The 19,572-nt window shown below is 51.6% G+C and overlaps 1 protein-coding gene and 1 long non-coding RNA gene across 2 annotated transcripts in view; one reads left to right on the top strand and one right to left on the bottom strand.

Moving 5' to 3' along the window:
* The window catches only part of LOC138299809 (uncharacterized), a 282,390-nt gene that overhangs the window by 76,000 nt on the left and 186,818 nt on the right, over positions 1-19,572 (bottom strand). The window lies entirely within an intron of this gene.
* Positions 1-19,572, top strand: part of LOC138299803 (alcohol dehydrogenase 1-like) — a 204,689-nt gene that overhangs the window by 153,517 nt on the left and 31,600 nt on the right. The gene's annotated exons all lie outside the window — the stretch shown is intronic.

Genomic DNA, 19,572 nt, shown 5'->3' with positions numbered 1-19,572 from the left:
TGTCTTTGGCTGCTGTGTTGAGACAGTAAATCAAATAACGTTAAAACGAAAAATTCATACCTGTGATGCTTTACAGTAAATCACATGTCCAATCACCTCTCAAGATCCAGGTCAATGTAAACCATGAACCTTTAAGTCACTTTCTCATTCTTTGACTGACATAAGAAACAAACCTCCTTACAGATGAACTTTTCCAAAGTCAGAGAAGCATCAAAGACCTCCAGATTCGAAATCCTAGAAACCACAAGCCAAGCTCAACAGAAGCCATATTCAGAAGAAGCAGAATCCCTTCCAATGAGAACAAAGTCCACAGAGCTGTCCTCTCTGGCAGATTCATACTTCACGATCTTCAGCTTTCGGTGTCTTTTGATCAGACCCTAAAATAGCAAAAACTGAAGGTAATATCTCCCAAAAATAAATATACAATTATCAAAACATTTGTGAGTATATCTATAAAAAACAAGGGAGGACAAAATCCATAACCATGTATAACAATAAATCACAAAAGATTTTTAAAACTAACCCCTGATAAGAGTCATAAAGATATATGTGGGAAGGATAATCCTCGCCTCTGTGTCCTTAATAGAATTGAAATTTCTTGACGCATCAGGACTGGAGGCTCTGGACAGCTTTAAACTAGCATAACCAATTACTACTGTAGCTACATCGACAACAGGTCTTCTGAGTCTACTTTTCGTACATTTCACCACAAACCTGTCTGCTGCCCTCAGATGCTTAATGTTCTCTAAACGAGAACCTAATGTCTTGGAAGCCATGGCTCCCCTGGCCGAATGAGCCACAAATGTTTCTGTATCTATACCAGCTTCGCTCATCAGCCATTTCATCCATCTAGATAATGTAGCCTGCAACACCGGCTTAAAAGGTTTCTGTAAAGATATCAATAATTGACCATTGAGTCTTGTCTGAAAGCAAATGAAGTTGCCACTGAAGAATTCAAACATTGAACTAAACACAATTGGGGATTATCAGAAAACATTGGTAAGTTACTGACCTGCAATTCGTTTTTGTCCTTCTTGTGATGGTAAAGGTAGCAGTGAGAGTTTATTCTCCTTACGGTATTTTCCAGATGCTAGGGCATTGGACTTCTCTTTTACAGGAGATAAGGTAGAGCAACATAGTTAGTTTTGCCAATATCTAATCGGTATCTTTCTAGAAAACAGAAGGCCAATTGTCTAAAGATCTCAAAACAATATCCACATCCCATAAAGAAGAATACTGGGCCAGAGGAGGATTGGACATGCGATACCTTTCACAACCTTACTAACCAGAGTATGTTCCCCTACAGGCTTACCTTCAATAGGCTCATGACCAGCAGAGATGGCATATCTGAATTTATTGACCATTCTATGGGCCAATCCTGAACCTGCGAGTTCAGCTAAAATAAAATCACAATTAACTCAACCTCCAACCCCACAGGATCGAAACCCTGCACGTCACACCAACTACTCTATCTGTGCCAGGCTGAGGTATACCACTTATGAGTGCCTGCAGCCCAAGCCTGTTTGATGGAATTCATCAGGCATTTCGCAGCAAGCTGTAGATTTCATCTTGACCTGAAACCATCCAGGCCATTAATATCAGTTTCTCTGACAGGACCAGTAGATGTTGAAGGCACTCCAGACTCATCACAAGATTCTGACAAGGAAGAATGAGAAGTGGGGAGCACAATCTAAATACAGAGCTACCAGGAACCACGGTTGGGCTCCCCAGAATGGGGCCACCAGAACAATCGCCACTCTGTCGCCGCATGTGAGACAGAACCCCGGGAATCATCAGGAACGGTGGAAAAGCATATCCCCGAAACAGATGCCTTTCTTCAGAATTGGATGCAGTCACCATAGCCAAAGGGTCCGGACGCCAGCTGAAAAATTTGTAATGTGGATCTTTGTTATCTGAGAGTTGAGATGTGATGCAAAAAGACCCCACTCTGATTATCTGGAGAAAAGTTATCAGATCTAGGGGGTCATTCTGACCTCGGCGGTAAATGGCGCTTACTGCCGGCCAGAAGGCCGCCATAACACCGCCGCGGCCGCGGTAAACCGCCACGGTCATTCTGACCCGCAACTGCCAAACCGCCGAAAACCCGACATCCTCAATAATCCGCCACACCAAAGGTCAGCGAAAAAATGGCGCTGACCAAACCTCCACCGTCACGCCAACAGAAATACGCCCATACCATTCCAACCCACAAATCCACGCGGCGGTCTTTCAAACGCGGTATTCCATTGGCGGTACACACCGCCGCGGTCAAAATACACACACCCATAGAAAACTCAGCCACATTGGTCAGTCCGATATACACACACCTGATACACATACTAACACCACTCCCACACACCCAACACAATATAAAACACACACCCACATCACCCACAAGCCCCTACGACCTGAAATCATTGACGAAGGCTAGAGACAGAGGACAGAATAGAGAATCCCACAATACAGAGGCACACAACACCATCACCCACACAGAATCCACGCACCAAACACCACACACCACCACACGCACCACACTCATCACCACAAACGCCACCCCACACCACCCCATGGCACCCCAAAGACACCCCAGGTTCAGTGACTCCGAACTCAGGGTCATGGTGGAGGAAATAGTCTGTGTAGAGCCCCAGCTCTTCGGGGCACAGGTGCAGCACACCACAATTGCCAGGAAGATGGAGCTATGGCAAAGGATAGTGGACAGGGTCAATGCTGTGGGACAGCATCCACGCAATCGGGAGGACATCAGGAAGAGATGGAACGACCTACAGGGGAAGGTGCGTTCCATGGTATCAAGGCACAACATAGCAGTGCAGAAGACTGGCGGCGGACCCTCACCTACTCCCCCAGAATTTACCGTGTGGGAGGAGGAAGTCTTGCACATCCTGCATCCTGAGGGCCTCGCAGGAGTAGGCGGAGGAATGGACTCTGGTAAGGCAAATCTTCACTACTGCTTCCCACCCCCACCCCACCTGCATGCCAAATCATACTCCCACCCTCACCCCCTCCCCCATCACACCAACCCCTAGCAAAAGCCTCACCATCACAACCCACCCATCCCAACACCAAGCCCTGCATGCGACCACAAAGCATGGACACCCATCACCAAAGCATGCCCACTGCACACACACATCACCCCCACAAACCACCCTCACAAAAGCCCCCACAAGGAAATGCCTGCACATGGGTACACGGACACCCACCCATCACACGAAATCCCACACACAGAAGCTATAACCATACCTTTATACCCCTGCAGGACCCGAACGCCACCACACCGCCACGGAGGGTCCAGAGATGTCCATCCCACCCCCAGAAGAGGCCCCCAGCGATGACAGCAGCTCTGTCTCCCTGGAGCCAGACGACCAGCCCGGCCCATCGGGGACCTCTGGACAGTCGGTTCCCCACAGACAGCCACAGGCTACACCAGACCCAACCCCCTCTGGGAACACCAGCACAGCTCCCACCCAGCGGGCCCATGCCTCTGTCTCCAGGGCACGTAAATCAGCGGTGTGTCCACCACTACAGGGCACCCAGGTTGACCCACCCCCCCAACAACAACAGGGACCTGGGGGCAGTGGTAGTGGGCACACCGGCCAGGGGACAGAGGCCCAGGGAAACAGGGGAACTGGGAGGGCTGCTGTGCGACAGGGGGGGGACAGGCCCGGGGAACCGACTCTCCAAGAGGCCCTCTCCTCCATCATGGGAGCATACCACCGCTCCCAGGAGACGATGGCGACGGTACTGGCTCGGTTCCAGGAGATCCAGGAACTGCAGGAGGAACGGTACATGGGGTTCAGGGAGGAACTGAGGAACATCGGTTCTGCAATGGGGACCATCGTCCTGGCCCTTACCCAGATCGTCACCACATTGCGGGACCATGTGGCACCCCAAAGGGCCCCTGTCACTAGCCCAGGCCAGGAACAGCCTACCACCTCCGCCGGCGCTAGTGGACAGGAGGCCCCCACACAACGACAGGCCACCAGAACCCCACCTCCTGCAGAAGAAGAACCACCCCGCAAGCGGAACCTGAGATCTCACAAGAAGACAGAGTAGGATTGCAAGACCCCCGCCAGCCTAAGATACCCCCTGATGTCATCCCACTGTCCCACATTGTCACCCTGTCCAACCTTGAACTGCCCCTGCTCCATCCTTCCACAGGCATATGGACAATGCACCTGTGCGACTGAGAACTGGACTCTGCCATGGACATTACTCCACCCCCACCCATCACCGTTTCCCAATCATGTACCTATATGTAGCACTGAAAATAAATCACTTATTCCACTTAAATAAACAGGAGCCTGCTTGTATTCTTAACAAATGTATTACACATAACGGTTCAATAATGTCCAGGTACTTTGTGATGACAACATACCAATTTCAATAAGCTTTAGTCCATGGGCAAACAAAGCTGAAGTCAGGCAGTGGGTCATACAGCTCTGAAAAGGGAAGGGAAAGTCACAAATCAGTTAACAGGAACTGGGGGGAAACACAGACAGTGGAGACGCATGAGGCCTTAAGTAAATGTAAATTGGGGTGGCTGTTTCTTACCTGTGTGCTATTGTACTGTATTGTTGTATGACTGTATCCCTGTTGTCCGTGTCGTCCCCGTCGTCTTCCTCCTCTTCACTCTCCACAGGCTCCACAGCTGCAACACCACCACCATCTGGACCATCCTCCTGCAGAAAAAGCACCTGGCGTCGCAATGCAAGATTGTGAAGCATACAGCAGGCCACGATGATCTGGCACACCTTCTTTGGTGAGTACATTAGGGATCCCCCTGTCATATGCAGGCACCTAAACCTGGCCTTCAGGACCCCGAAGGTCCTTTCTATGATCCTCCTAGTTCGCCCATGGGCCTCATTGTACTGTTCCTCTGCCCTGGTCCGGGGATTCCTCACTGGGGTCAGTAGCCACGACAGGTTGGGGTAACCAGAGTCACCAATTAGCCACACACGGTGTCTCTGTAGCTGTTCCATCACATAAGGGATGCTGCTATTTCGCATGACATACGCGTCATGCACTGACCCAGGGAACTTGGCATTTACATGGGAGATGTACTGGTCAGCCAAACAGACCACCTGGACATTCATCAAATGATAACTCTTTCTTTTTCGGTACACCTGCTCACTGTCTTTGGGGGGAACCAAAGCCACATGGGTCCCATCAATGGCCCCAATGATGTTGGGGATATGTCCAAGGGCATAGAAATCACCCTTCACTGTAGCCAATTCGCCCACCTCAGGGAAAATAATGTAGCTCCGCATGTATTTCATCAGGGCAGACAACACTCTGGACAAAACCTTAGAAAACATAGGCTGAGACATCCCTGATGATATGGCCACTGTTGTCTGAAACGACCCACTTGCCAAAAAATGGAGTACTGACAGAACCTGCACCAGAGGGGGAATCCCTGTGGGTTGGCGGATGGGGGACATCAGGTCTGGCTCCAGCTGGGCACATAGTTCATGTATAGTTGCTCTATCAAGCCGGTATGTAAGTATATGTCGTTCTTCCATTGTCGACAGGTCCACCAGCGGTCGGTACACGGGAGGATTCATCCTTCTCCTCGCAAGTCCCAGCGGACGGTGCCTAGGAAGGACAACATGGAGCACAGAGTCAAGCAACCCACAGGTTCGTTCACACAGCTTGCACAGTACACGAATCGTTATGCATGGAACGGCTTGTATGAGTGGCAATGCAAGGCCTAGGCCTGTGTGACGCAGTAGAAATCATGCCATGTGGGCCCTTGAAATGGCGGCTGCCTGACCTGTGAAGTGTGACAGTGGGATGTGAGGTCACTGCGCTGGCGTGGCACACTGTGGCGGTAGGCGGTCGAAGACCGCGGCGCAAAGCAGCATTGGTTAACATTGAACCCTATGGGTCTCAGGAGCCAATGACGATGTGCGCCGGCGGTCGCGGTACGCACCGCCGCGGTACGCACCGCCGCGGGCGTGACCGCCATTTTCTATCTGATTAATCACTCGAGACCTGATCATCCACAGGAGAGGACCTATACTGCAAGTGCTGCTGTGACCTCGGTCTGGGAGATACAATGGCTGCTGCGACTGGGGAAAGGGCCCCTGCCTTCACTTCCGAAGAATTGGAGAAACTTGTTGATGGGGTCCTCCCCCAGTATGCGCTACTCTACGGTCCTCCAGACCAACAGGTTAGTACACAGGGTGCACGCTGAATGGGCTGTGCCTGTGTTGAGTGGGGTGTATGTAAGATGGTGGGGAGGGGAGCGAATGAGGAGTGCAACACATGGCAGATGGGAACATGTGCCACATGGCAAGGTTGGTGAGGGGGGGGGGCACTCACATCTACCATGCAGAAAAGTGATGATATTTCCTTTCCCACCCTGTACATGTCGAATAGGTTAGCGCCCATCATAAGATCGACATTTGGCGTGCCATCGCCAAGGACGTCCGGGCCCTGGGGGTCCACAACAGACGGGGCACCCATTGCCGAAAGAGTTGGGAGGACATCCGCCGCGGGACCAGAAAGACCGCCGAGTCTCTGCTGGGGATGGCCTCCCAACGTAGGAGGGGTGCCAGCCGCCAATTGACCCCCCTGATGTCCCGGATCCTGGCGGTGGCCTACCCCGATTTGGATGGGCGCGTGAGGACATCACAGCAGACACAAGGGGGTGAGTATCAGCACATTCTGCTATCTTTGCGCGCAGTGGAGGTGTCTGGGTTGGGGAGGAGGGCTGTGGGTGACTCAAGGCCAGGGCGCTTTCTGTAGGCTAGTCCCCCTCCGTTAGGCATGGCCCTGTGCCCCCGCCCCCCACCTCTGTAGGGTGCCAAGTACAGGTATCCATGGTCCTGCATCACCCATGTGTGCATTTGTCGTCCATAGACCTGTAGGCCTAGTCACAAGAACTGAGTAGTGTACCCCGATTGCGCAGCGTAGTGCAGGGGGCTTCTGTGTCTGTCCTCTCCGCCAACGGTGTTGCCAATGCATGCACTCAACCTGTCTTCATTTCTCCCCCCCACCCATTTTCTTTTTCTTCCTGTGCATGTGTGCATTAGCATCATCAGGCGGAGGAGAAGTGGCATCGGCGCACGAGGGAGCTGCATCTCACATGGCCCCGGAGGGCCATGCAACCGACTCCGAGTTCACCAGTGAGACGGAGGGCGAGGGGAGCTCCACAACGGGGACCCGTTGAGACGTCAGCGACACCGACACGTCCTCGGAAGGGAGCTCCCTTGCGGTGGCGGCAACATCCGTGCCCACCGCCACAACAGGTACAGCTGCCACCCAGCGCACCAGCCCCGCCCTCCCAGCAGCCCCTCGGCCTTCGCTCCGTGCCTGCTCACCCAGGAAGGTGGGCATCTCCTTCGCCCCAGGCACCTCAGGCCCTGCCCCAGTTACCCCTGCTGCCCTCAGTGAGGAGGTCATTGACCTCCTCCAGACCATCATTGTTGGGCAGTCTACCCTTTTGAATGCCATCCAGGGTGTAGAACGGGAGGTGCATCGGAGCAATGCATACCTGGAGGGCATTCATTCGGGTCAGGCTGCCCATCAGCGATCGTTCAACGCTCTGGCCTCAGCACTGACGGCAGCCATTGTCCCTGTCTCCAGCCTCCCTCTTCTAACTTCCTCCACCCAGTCCCAGTCTCCTGTTCCTCAGCCTATCCCATCCACACCATCAGACCAGCCTGCACACACCTCAACACCCAAGGGCAGCTCATCCAGACATAAGCATCACAGATCCCACAAGCATTCACACAAACAACATCCAGATGCAGACATGCCAACAGTCACTACCACCTCTGTGTCCCCCTCCTCCTCGTCTCCCTCCTCCCTCCCTGTGACGTCCCCACTCACACCTGCATGCACACCACCATCAGCCAGTACTTCCATCACCAGCACACCCTCCATTACAGTCAGCACACGTGCAGTCACCACCCCCACTGCCATTTATACGTCCCCTGTGTCCTCTCCCACTGTATCTGTCACCCCCTCTTCCAAACCACACAAACGCAGGCAGCCACCCACCCAACAGCCATCCACCTCACGACAGCCTCCAGCCCAAGCACCTGCACCCAAAGACAGCACACTTGACTCTCCTACAACCACATCCTCTTCCTCCACTCCCATACCCACTGCACCTACCCTTCCCATTGCTCCTAAAAAACTTTTCCTCTCCAAAACTAAACTCTTTGCATCACCTGACCCACCCCCTCTATCTGGTAAGAGTCCAAAGAGCACCTCAGCCACCACCAGCCCTGCATCTAGTATCACCATAGTGCAGGGCTATTGGAGTCCACCAGCTCCTAGGGAAGGAACATCGGCCAGCAGCAAGGGGACAGCCAGCCCACCCCCTGGGAAGAGGACAAGAAAAATTAAGGGCCGGCGCGTAAAGCCTGAGACGGCTGCCACCAAGGAGAGTGGCCTTGCCACGTCACCTGCCACATCATCTAAGGGAGGCAAGGGCCAGAGAGCTGCAGCGAAGGAGGGCAAGGGCAGCAGGGCGGAGAAGACATGCAGCAGCCGAGCACACCAGGAGGGCCCCACCAGCCCCATACCGGGTGTGACGGACGACACCCACGGGCCCAAGACTCCATCACAGGAGGGCCCCGCTACCGCAAGGTCGGAGAGAGACTAAGCGGGGAGTCTTGGCCAGGTCTGGCTCCCTTGAAAGACAGGACAAGCACCGCTGAACAGGGCCCCGCCGTGAAGAGCACCGCTGAACAGGGCCCCGCCGTGAAGAGCACCGCTGAACAGGGCCCGCCGTGAAGAGCACCGCTGAACAGGGCCCCACCGTGAAGAGCACCGCTGAACAGGGCCCCGCCGTGAAGAGCACCGCTGAACAGGGCCCCGCCGTGAGAAGCACCGCTGAACAGGGCCCCGCCGTGAGAAGCACCGCTGAACAGGGCCCCGCCAAGACAAGCACCGCTGAACAGGGCCCCGCCAAGACAAGCACCGCTGAACAGGGCCCCGCCAAGACAAGCACCGCTGAACAGGGCCCGCTGTCAGAAGCACCGCTCCGCTGGGCTGGGCCCTTCCTGTCAAGCACCGCTCCGCTGGGCCCTTCCTGTCAAGCACCGCTCCGCTGGGCCCTTCCTGTCAAGCACCGCTCCGCTGGGCCCTTCATCTCAAGCACCGCTCCGCTGGGCCCTTCCTGTCAAGCACCGCTCCGCTGGGCCCTTCCTGTCAAGCACCGCTCCGCTGGGGCCTTCCTGTCAAGCACCGCTCCGCTGGGGCCTTCCTGTCAAGCACCGCTCCGCTGGGGCCTTCCTGTCAAGCACCGCTCCGCTGGGCACCGCCGTCTCAAGCACCTCTCCGCTGGGCACCGCCGTCTCAAGCACCTCTCCGCTGGGCACCGCCGTCTCAAGCACCGCTGGTCCATTGACAGTGCTGGTTCTGTGTCGAGCAGGTGTTCACGAAGCACTCTGGGCACCATGCCTCCTCCAATACCAGTGGAGTCGGTTATCCATCTGATGGACTGTGGCTTTGCACTCCCCAGGATGGTACAGTGGGCATGGAGGCCCCTCGTGGATCTGGCGTCGTGGACTCATGTGGCTGAGGTGCCCCCCTTTCCCTTCCCCCTGAGGTGCCTGTTGTTTTATCATCTGATGCCCCTGCAGTGTTCTCTCCAATGGTATCCGGTCTCATGTGTGGGCTTTGCCCATGTGTTTGTACACATTGGCCCACGGACATTGAACGGACTGTGCAGGACTTATTGACTATGTTTATACTTTGCACTATGTTCATTATTTCTTTTGTATATTTGAATTGGCATATTTACCATGACTTCAATGAACCTATTTTATACATAAATTTTAAACTAAATTTCACTTATGTCTTTGCATTCTTCCAGGGGGTTTGGGGGGTGTCACTCTGACTTGTTGCTCTGCATTGGTGTGTAGGTCTTGGGGGGGTGGGTTGGGGGGTGGGTGTATCGCGTATGTGTGTGCACGTAACCTTTCCTCCTCCCCCCTCCCCTGTGTCGTAGGTGCAGTACTCACCGTTGTCGTCTGCGACGGCGTTCGTACTCCTGGTAGATGAGCAGGTAGACAATAGCCGGTAGGATGTGTAATTCGGGCTCCATGCTGTCCTCCTTCCACGTGGAGTGTGTATAGGTGAGCGTTTTCCCGTTCGTAGTCTGTTTCCGCTGTGTTTTTATCGGCGGGGCTCCCGCCCCGGAAAAGGTGGCGGATTGGTGAGTTGTGATAGGGTGGGCGGTACATTGTCTGCCGCCTGCCTGTTGGCGGTGACCGCCGCGCTGTTTGTCGGTCCCGCCGTGGCGGTCGGAGTGTTAAGATGGCGGGCTGTGTTGGCGGTTCCTGCCAGAGTCAGAATTCCATTTTTTGGACCGCCTGCCTGTTGGCGGGTTGGCCGCCGCTTTGTCACCGACCGCCAGGGTTAGAATGACCCCCCTAGTTTCCAATAAATGGAATCCCTCAGATATCTGGAGTTTCAGTCCACTGTGGTATTCTGGGAACCCGGAAGATAATCCGCTAGGACCACCAGATGATGGCTTAAGCAATAATGCCATAATTCCTTGGCAATTTCTGCCAGGATCCTGGACTTAGTACCCCCCCAATTTGTTGATATCTGACTGTTGAATATTATCGAAGATGGACAATATATGCCAACAGTCCGACCTCTATGGCAAATGAGCCCACCAGAAGCTCCAAAGAGCCTCTTCTCTCAAACAATTGATCCGGAGATTCCATTCCGATCTCAACCATCAGCCCCCTGTCACCAAAGAACCACAATGAGCACCCCAGCCCCACTGACTGGTATCAGATTTGATCACCACGTCTGGGTAAGAACCAAAAATGGCTCTGCCGTTATAAGATTCCATATGCTCTATACTCCAATGAATTTCTGACCTCACTTTGTTGGATAATGGAATCTGTACAGAATAATTCAGATCCTTCTGCAGGTGTAGGATTTTGAGTCTCTGAAGAGCAAGATAGTGAAAGGGAGCCAGAAAATGGCCTGAATGGACGAAGCCAGAAGACCCACTAATCTGGCAATCATCCTCAACGACACAGTCGGGCTGACTAGAGCAGACCTCAATTCTCTCTTGATGCTAAGGATTTTCAGAGAGGGAAGAATAAGCTGTGATGGGACTGAGACTTCCTGGGCTTCAGGATAGATTATCTGAGACGGACTCAATAGTGACTTCTGCACATTTACAGGAGCTTGGCTTCCGTATCGGAGAGTCTGTGCATCTCGAGCAATCAATAATATAAGTTGTCCAAATACATGGTCAAACGGAACCCTTTGATGAGACCAGTGGTGGAATTACTTCGAGCCAGTTTTTCGTCAGCCCTCTGGTGCTTCACCAGACTGAAAGGGAGAGCATTGAACTCCAGGCAGTGACCCCTCCACAGGAATTGTAATTATCTCCTTTGTGGAGGAAAAATGGGAATCAAAAGATAGAAGGTAACTGGATGGTCCACCTAGACCTCAAGGATGCCTAATAGAATCTCTCTCAACATGTTTATTCCTTCCATTTTGAACTGTATGTACAAGATCCAATAATTGAAATATTTTAGGTGTAACACAAGGCGATGACCCCCACCTTTCTTGTATACTAGGGAAATGGGGCTGATAAAACCGCACGGATGGGGGGGGGAGGAAAAACGTACTGCCCCTTTATGGACTTTAAGGTTCAATCCCTTATCGACAAAGGACTGATCTGTAAGGGAATAATACATCTGAAGAGGGGGCTGCAATTGTTTCTGAGTACTGAGAAACTCCAACCTGAAGCCTAATGCTGAATATTCCGGTAAGCATTATACCACACTCTCAGGTTCTACTGAGGGGCAGAGTGGGAATATTCCGAGACAATTAGAAACAGATTTCTGGGCATCCTTGGGTTCTTTAGACAGTGTCTTGAATAGCTCCCTGTTGTTCTGGGTGGGACCCTCTACGGAATCTGGAACGCCCTCCTCTTAGGGGGGTGGGGTAGAAGGTGACATCTGAAGACTGCTCTCCATACCAACCTCCTCTTCCTCTTGGATAGTAGTTCTGAGGACTTGAGAAAGCCCTCTGAAACAACTGGCCCTGAGAAAAACTCCTCCCTCGACAAGGACCAGATGTCCCTTAAAAAGGTTTTCAAAAGAGGACTAAGTAGAACAGAACTTAGCCAGTTCTTTGATGAAAGAAGCCCCAAAGAGCGATTCGTCGGGCGAACGACCAGCCTTTGAGGTGGCCAAGTCATTTAGTTTAGGGTTAATACGCATAAGGATGGAATTCCTGCGTTCAAATGAAATCACGCAGTTAGTATTGCCTAGTCGATAGGGACACCGGTGGGCACTGGTTGGGCGCTAAGAGCCATATGTCAATTAAACTGATTCCTTGGCATGGAAGGCCAATTCTAGAATTTTCGTCAAAAGGACTAGACATGTCTAACAATTTGTCCTGGCAGTTATGTCACGACCTGTCAAGGCCCTTTTTGGGGTCCCTGGCAATTATTTTCCCAAAAAGTCACCATAGTGGGGTCAATTTCCGGAGTTTCTGCAACCTTGCCCTCTAGATCTGATTTAGGACATTCGCTCGAAGGCTTGACTGAACCTCCTAATTAAAACTCTTGAGTATGTGGGACTGTACATACTTTGCCACTTCCAGATGAAGAATCCAATTTGACACCCTGGGGTGGATAATCTCAGTGAGATCAAAATCGAGTACCTTTAGAGGAGAAACTTGTTTTTTAGGCTTCTTGCTGGGACACTGTGAATCAGAGTCCTTAGATGAGGTGTCTTTGTCCAAAGAAGAAGGGGAAAAACCAGAGTCTTTTTTGTTGCTACAGTTATGATCACTGGCTCATTTGCGGCGAAGTTTTTCAAAAGCGTCAGCATGGGCGTCCACATATGTAGAATCCAAACCCTTTCCTATGTTTTAGATTTAGATCCTGCGTCCTGAGTCTGGGGCTCTTGCATCCAACCCTGGGTGCGAGTGTAGTCAAGTAGTTGACCAGAAAAAGGTCATGAAGCCCTAACTAGGGCATTGTTAACGGATCCTGCAATCAAGGGCCTCAACCAGGTTCAACAATCTATCTCAAGCGGATTACCATTATCTTCAGAGAAATACCCTGATTCATTCTCATCCCATTGAGCCATTCACCTCACACATTAAATAAGTGTATATATATATATATATATATATATAAGTATATATATATATATATATATATATATATATATATATATATATATATATATATATATAATTAAAGTGAAAGGTTTTTTACATCCCCCCCCCCCCCATATTGATCTCTCCTGCCTAACAGGCTTAACAGGCCAATAAAATGTGGAGGGAGCAGCCTGTAAAAAATAAATTAAAAGGCTTTGCTTAGAGTGTATTACAGCCCTGAGCTCCAAGCAGCAGGGTGTATTGGGAGCACACTAACTAGAAGAGCTGCCTCCACGAGGTCACGCTGCAGAGAAACAAGCCAATCTCCCAGAGGAAACACTCTGATAAACATTGCGTCGCGTTTTATGGGCAGAAGTGATGAGGGGAAGAAAAATAGAAATAGGACTATGTGATATCAGTGTAATCCACTCCCGCTCTACTAAAAAGGCCCAACTCGGCAAGGAAGCAGAAGCAGAGCATGACAAGCGTTATAAATAGCAATGATAAAAGCGAGCTGAATCGATTCGCCAAACATAAGGAACAACAACAATACAATGGGAAGAACAACAATATAATGCGTTCAATCAAGGAAAGAAGCAATCAAGTACTTATCTGCTGTGGAGCAGCAAAGAAAGAGGAAGTGACTTAACCCCTTCTGTGCCGCGGACGTAGTGGTTACGTCCCGCGGCACAGTGCTGCTGTGTCGAGGACGTAACCACTACGTCCTCGGCACACAGCCCAGAGGGAGCGCTCTCGCTCCCTCTGTGGGGTTCCCCCCCACCCCCCCAAGTCAGGGATGGAAGGGGAAGCCCTTCCCCTCCCACCCCCGACCCCCCCCAACCCCCCCTGTGACGTCAGCGCACGAGCTTCCAGCGCGATTGAAAAAGAAATGCTTTTGCATTTCTTTTTCAATCCCATGGGGGAGGCCCCGAGAGGCTTCAAAGGGAAGGAAATGTATTTCCTTCCCTTTGAAGTCTCTCACAGGTTTCAAAAGCTGGATTGCTTGCAATCCGGCTTTTGAAACCCCACTAGACACCAGGGATTTTTTTTTTTTTCTTGAAATTGGCAAAAGGGAGCGACCCCTTGGGCAAGGGTCGCTCCCAGGGGGGCATTTTTTTAGGAAGGCCTTTTCTGCCCCCCCTGGGGGCAGATTGGCCTATTAATAGGCCGATCTGCCCCCAGGGGGGGCAGAAACCTCTAGGCACCAGGGACCATTTTTTTTTTTTTTTTTTTTTTGTGATGAATTCTTTTTTTTTAGGTGGGGAGCGATCCCTTAGGCAAGGGTCGCTCCCCTACGGGGCAATATATATTTAGGCCATTTCTGCCCCCCTTGGGGGCAGATTGGCCTATTTTGATAAGGCCAATCTGCCCCCAAGGGGGGCAGAAACCATTAGACACCAGGGAGTTTGTTTTTGCGCGCGAATGTCACGCAACAAAGCGACCCCTTTGGCAAGGGTCGCTCCCAGGGGGGGCAATTTTTTGGGAAGGCCTTTTCTGCCCCCCCTGGGGGTAGATCGGCCTATTATTAGGCCGATCTGCCCCCAGGGGGGGAAGAAACCTCTAGGCACCAGGGCAAAATTTTTTTTTGTGTATTTTTTTTTTTGTTCTTTTTTTTTTTTTTTTGAGATGGGGAGCGACCCATCAGGCAAGGGTCGCTCCCCTGGGGGGGCAAATTGTATTTAGACCATTTCTGCCCCCCTGGGGGCAGATTGGCCAATTTTAGGTCAATCTGCCCCCAAGGGGGCAGAAACCACAAGGCACCGGGGATTTGTTTTTTGGCGCCAATGTCACGCAGGGGGAGCGACCCCGTAGGCAAGGGTCGCTCCCGGGGGGGGGGAGTGCCGGTTGGGGGGGCAAATTTATTTTAGGCCATTTCTGCCCCCCCGGGGGACAGATCGGCCTATTTTTAGGCCGAACTGCCCCCGGGGGGGGGCAGAACACTCTAGGCGCCAGGGCAATTTTTTTTTTGTGTTTTTTTTTTTGTTGTTTCTTTTTTTAGAGATGGGGAGCGACCCATCAGGCAAGGGTCGCTCCCCTGGGGGGGCAAATTGTATTTAGACCATTTCTGCCCCCCTGGGGGCAGATTGGCCAATTTTAGGTCAATCTGCCCCCTAGGGGGCAGAAACCACTAGGCACCGGGGATTTGTTTTTTGGCGCCAATGTCACGCAGAGGGAGCGACCCCGTAGGCAAGGGTCGCTCCCGGGGGGGGGTGTGGGGGTTGGGGGGGCAAATTTATTTTAGGCCATTTCTGCCCCCCCGGGGGACAGATCGGCCTATTATTAGGCCGAACTGCCCCCGGGGGGGGGGGGGGGCAGAACACTCTAGGCGCCAGGGCAATTTTTTTTTTTGTGTTTTTTTTTTTTGTTGTTTCTTTTTTTAGAGATGGGGAGCGACCCATCAGGCAAGGGTCGCTCCCCTGGGGGGGCAAATTGTATTTAGACCATTTCTGCCCCCCTGGGGGCAGATTGGCCAATTTTGGGTCAATCTGCCCCCAAGGGGGCAGAAACCACAAGGCACCGGGGATTTGTTTTTTGGCACCAATGTCACGCAGGGGGAGCGACCCCGTAGGCAAGGGTCGCTCCCGGGGGGGGGGGGGTGTGGGGGTTGGGGGGGCAAATTTATTTTAGGCCATTTCTGCCCCCCCGGGGGACAGATCAGCCTATTTTTAGGCCGAACTGCCCCCAGGGGGGGGCAGAACACTCTAGGCGCCAGGGCAATTTTTCTTTTTTTTCTTTGTTTTTTTTTTTAGAGATGGGGAGCGACCTATCAGGCAAAAGTCGCTCCCCTGGGGGACAAATTGTATTTAGGCCATTTCTGCCCCCCTTGGGGGCAGATTGGCTGAGTTTAGGTCAATCTGCCCCCAAGGGGGCAGAAACCACTAGGCACCGGGGATTTGTTTTTTGGTGCCAATGTCACGCAGGGGGAGCGACCCCGTAGGCAAGGGTCGCTCCCGGCGGGGGAGGGTGGGGGTTGGGGGGGCAAATTTATTTTAGGGCATTTCTGCCCCCCCCCCCCTGGGGCCGGCTGAGCTACAGGCCAAACACCACAGGTAGGCACCTTGCAAAAAACACCTCTGTTTTCTGTGAAAAAATATGTTGTGTCCACGTTGTGTTTTGGGCCATTTCCTTTTGTGGGCGCTAGGCCTACCCACAGAAGTGATGTACCATTTTTATCGAGAGACTTAGGGGAACGCTGGGTGGAAGGAAATTTGTGGCTCCTCTCAGATTCCAGAACTTTCTGTCACCGAAATGAGAGGAAAAAGTGTTTTTTGGGCCAAATTTTGATGTTTGCAAAGGATTCTGGGTAACATAACCTGGTCAGAGCCCCGCAAGTCACCCCATCTTGGATTCCCCTGGGTTTCTAGTTTTCAAAAATGCACTGGTTTGCTAGGTTTCCTCAGGTGTCGGCTGAGCTACAGGCCAAAATCCACAGGTAGGCACTGCTTTTTATAAAAAAATGTGATGTGTCCACGTTGTGTTTTGGGCCCTTTCCTTTCGTGGGCGCTAGTCCTACCCACACAAGTGAGGTATCATTTTTATCGGGAGACTTGGGGGAACGCTGGGTAGAAGGAAATTTGTGGCTCCTCTTAGATTCCAGAACTTTCTGCCACAGAAATGTGAGTAACGTGTATTTTTAGCCAAATTTTGAGGTTTGCAAAGGATTCTGGGTAACAGAACCTGGTCCGAGCCCCGCAAGTCACCCCTCCTTGGATTCCCCTAGGTCTCTAGTTTTCAGAAATGCACAGGTTTGGTAGGTTTCCCTAGGTGCCGGCTGAGCTAGAGGCCAAAATCTACAGGTAGGCACTTCGCAAAAAACACCTCTGTTTTTTTCCAAAATTTAGGATGTGTCCACGTTGCGCTTTGGGGTGTTTCCTGTCGCCGGCGCTAGGCCTACCCACGCAAGTGAGGTATCATTTTTATCGGGAGACTTGGGGGAACGCTGGGTAGAAGGAAATTTGTGGCTCCTCTCAGATTCCAGAACTTTCTGCCACAGAAATGTGAGTAACATGTGTATTTTTAGCCAAATTTTGAGGTTTGCAAAGGATTCTGGGTAACAGAACCTGGTCCGAGCCCCGCAAGTCACCCCTCCTTGGATTCCCCTAGGTCTCTAGTTTTCAGAAATGCACAGGTTTGGTAGGTTTCCCTAGGTGCCGGCTGAGCTAGAGGCCAAAATCTACAGGTAGGCACTTTGCAAAAAACACCTCTGTTTTTTTCCAAAATTTAGGATGTGTCCACGTTGCACTTTGGGGTGTTTCCTGTCGCCGGCGCTAGGCCTACCCACGCAAGTGAGGTATCATTTTTATCGGGAGACTTGGGGGAACGCTGGGTGGAAGGAAATTTGTAGCTCCTCTCAGATTCCAGAACTTTCTGCCACAGAAATGTGAGGGACATGTGTTTTTTTAGCCAAATTTTGAGGTTTGCAAAGGATTCTGGGTAACAGAACCTGGTCCGAGCCACACAAGTCACCCCTCCTTGGATTCCCCTAGGTCTCTAGTTTTCAGAAATGTACAGGTTTGGTAGGTTTCCCTAGGTGGCGGCTGAGCTAGAGGCCAAAATCTCCAGGTAGTCACTTTGCTAAAAACAGCTCTGTTTTCTGTGATGTGTCCACGTTGTGTTTTGGGGCATATCCTGTCGCGGGCGCTAGGCCTACCCACACAAGTGAGGTATCATTTTTATCGGGAGACGTGGGGGAACGCTGGGTGGAAGGAAATTTGTGGCTCCTCTCAGATTCCAGAACTTTCTGCCACAGAAATGTGAGGAACATGTGTTTTTTTAGCCAAATTTTGAGGTTTGCAAAGGATTCTGGGTAACAGAACCTGGTCCGAGCCACACAAGTCACCCCTCCTTGGATTCCCCTAGGTCTCTAGTTTTCAGAAATGTACAGGTTTGGTAGGTTTCCCTAGGTGCCGGCTGAGCTAGAGGCCAAAATCTACAGGTAGTCACTTTGCTAAAAACAGCTCTGTTTTCTGTGATATGTCCACGTTGTGTTTTGGGGCATATCCTGTCGCGGGCGCTAGGCCTACCCACACAAGTGAGGTATCATTTTTATCGGGAGACGTGGGGGAACGCTGGGTGGAAGGAAATTTGTGGCTCCTCTCAGATTCCAGAACTTTCTGCCACAGAAATGTGAGGAACATGTGTTTTTTTAGCCAAATGTTGAGGTTTGCAAAGGATTCTGGGTAACAGAACCTGGTCCGAGCCACACAAGTCACCCCTCCTTGGAGTCCCCTAGGTCTCTAGTTTTCAGAAATGTACAGGTTTGGTAGGTTTCCCTAGGTGCCGGCTGAGCTAGAGGCCAAAATCTACAGGTAGTCACTTTGCTAAAAACAGCTCTGTTTTCTGTGATATGTCCACGTTGTGTTTTGGGGCATATCCTGTCGCGGGCGCTAGGCCTACCCACACAAGTGAGGTATCATTTTTATCGGGAGACGTGGGGGAACGCTGGGTGGAAGGAAATTTGTGGCTCCTCTCAGATTCCAGAACTTTCTGCCACAGAAATGTGAGGAACATGTGTTTTTTTAGCCAAATTTTGAGATTTGCAAAGGATTCTGGGTAACAGAACCTGGTCCGAGCCCCGCAAGTCACCCCTCCTTGGATTCCCCTAGGTCTCTAGTTTTCAGAAATGCACAGGTTTGGTAGGTTTCCCTAGGTGGCGGCTGAGCTAGAGGCCAAAATCTACAGGTAGTCACTTTGCTAAAAACAGCTCTATTTTCTGTGATATGTCCACGTTGTGTTTTGGGGCTTATCCTGTCGCGGGCGCTAGGCCTACCCACACAAGTGAGGTATCATTTTTATCGGGAGACATGGGGGAACGCTGGGTGGAAGGAAATTTGTGGCTCCTCTCAGATTCCAGAACTTTCTGCCACAGAAATGTGAGAAACATGTGTTTTTTTAGCCAAATTTTGAGGTTTGCAAAGGATTCTGGGTAACAGAACCTGGTCCGAGCCCCGCAAGTCACCCCTCCTTGGATTCCCCTAGGTCTCTAGTTTTCAGAAATGCACAGGTTTGGTAGGTTTCCCTAGGTGGCGGCTGAGCTAGAGGCCAAAATCTACAGGTAGTCACTTTGCTAAAAACAGCTCTGTTTTCTGTGATATGTCCACGTTGTGTTTTGGGGCATATCCTGTCGCGGGCGCTAGGCCTACCCACACAAGTGAGGTATCATTTTTATCGGGAGACGTGGGGGAACGCTGGGTGGAAGGAAATTTGTGGCTCCTCTCAGATTCCAGAACTTTCTGCCACAGAAATGTGAGGAACATGTGTTTTTTTAGCGAAATTTTGAGGTTTGCAAAGGATTCTGGGTAACAGAACCTGGTCCGAGCCCCACAAGTCACCCCTCCTTGGATTCCCCTAGGTCTCTAGTTTTCAGAAATGCACAGGTTTGGTAGGTTTCCCTAGGTGGCGGCTGAGCTAGAGGCCAAAATCTACAGGTAGTCACTTTGCTAAAAACAGCTCTGT

Source organism: Pleurodeles waltl, chromosome 1_2 (assembly GCF_031143425.1).
Source record: "Pleurodeles waltl isolate 20211129_DDA chromosome 1_2, aPleWal1.hap1.20221129, whole genome shotgun sequence".
NCBI lineage: Eukaryota > Metazoa > Chordata > Amphibia > Caudata > Salamandridae > Pleurodeles > Pleurodeles waltl.
The sequence above is the reverse complement of the archived record's forward strand: the minus strand, read 5'-3'. Positions and strand labels throughout refer to the sequence as shown.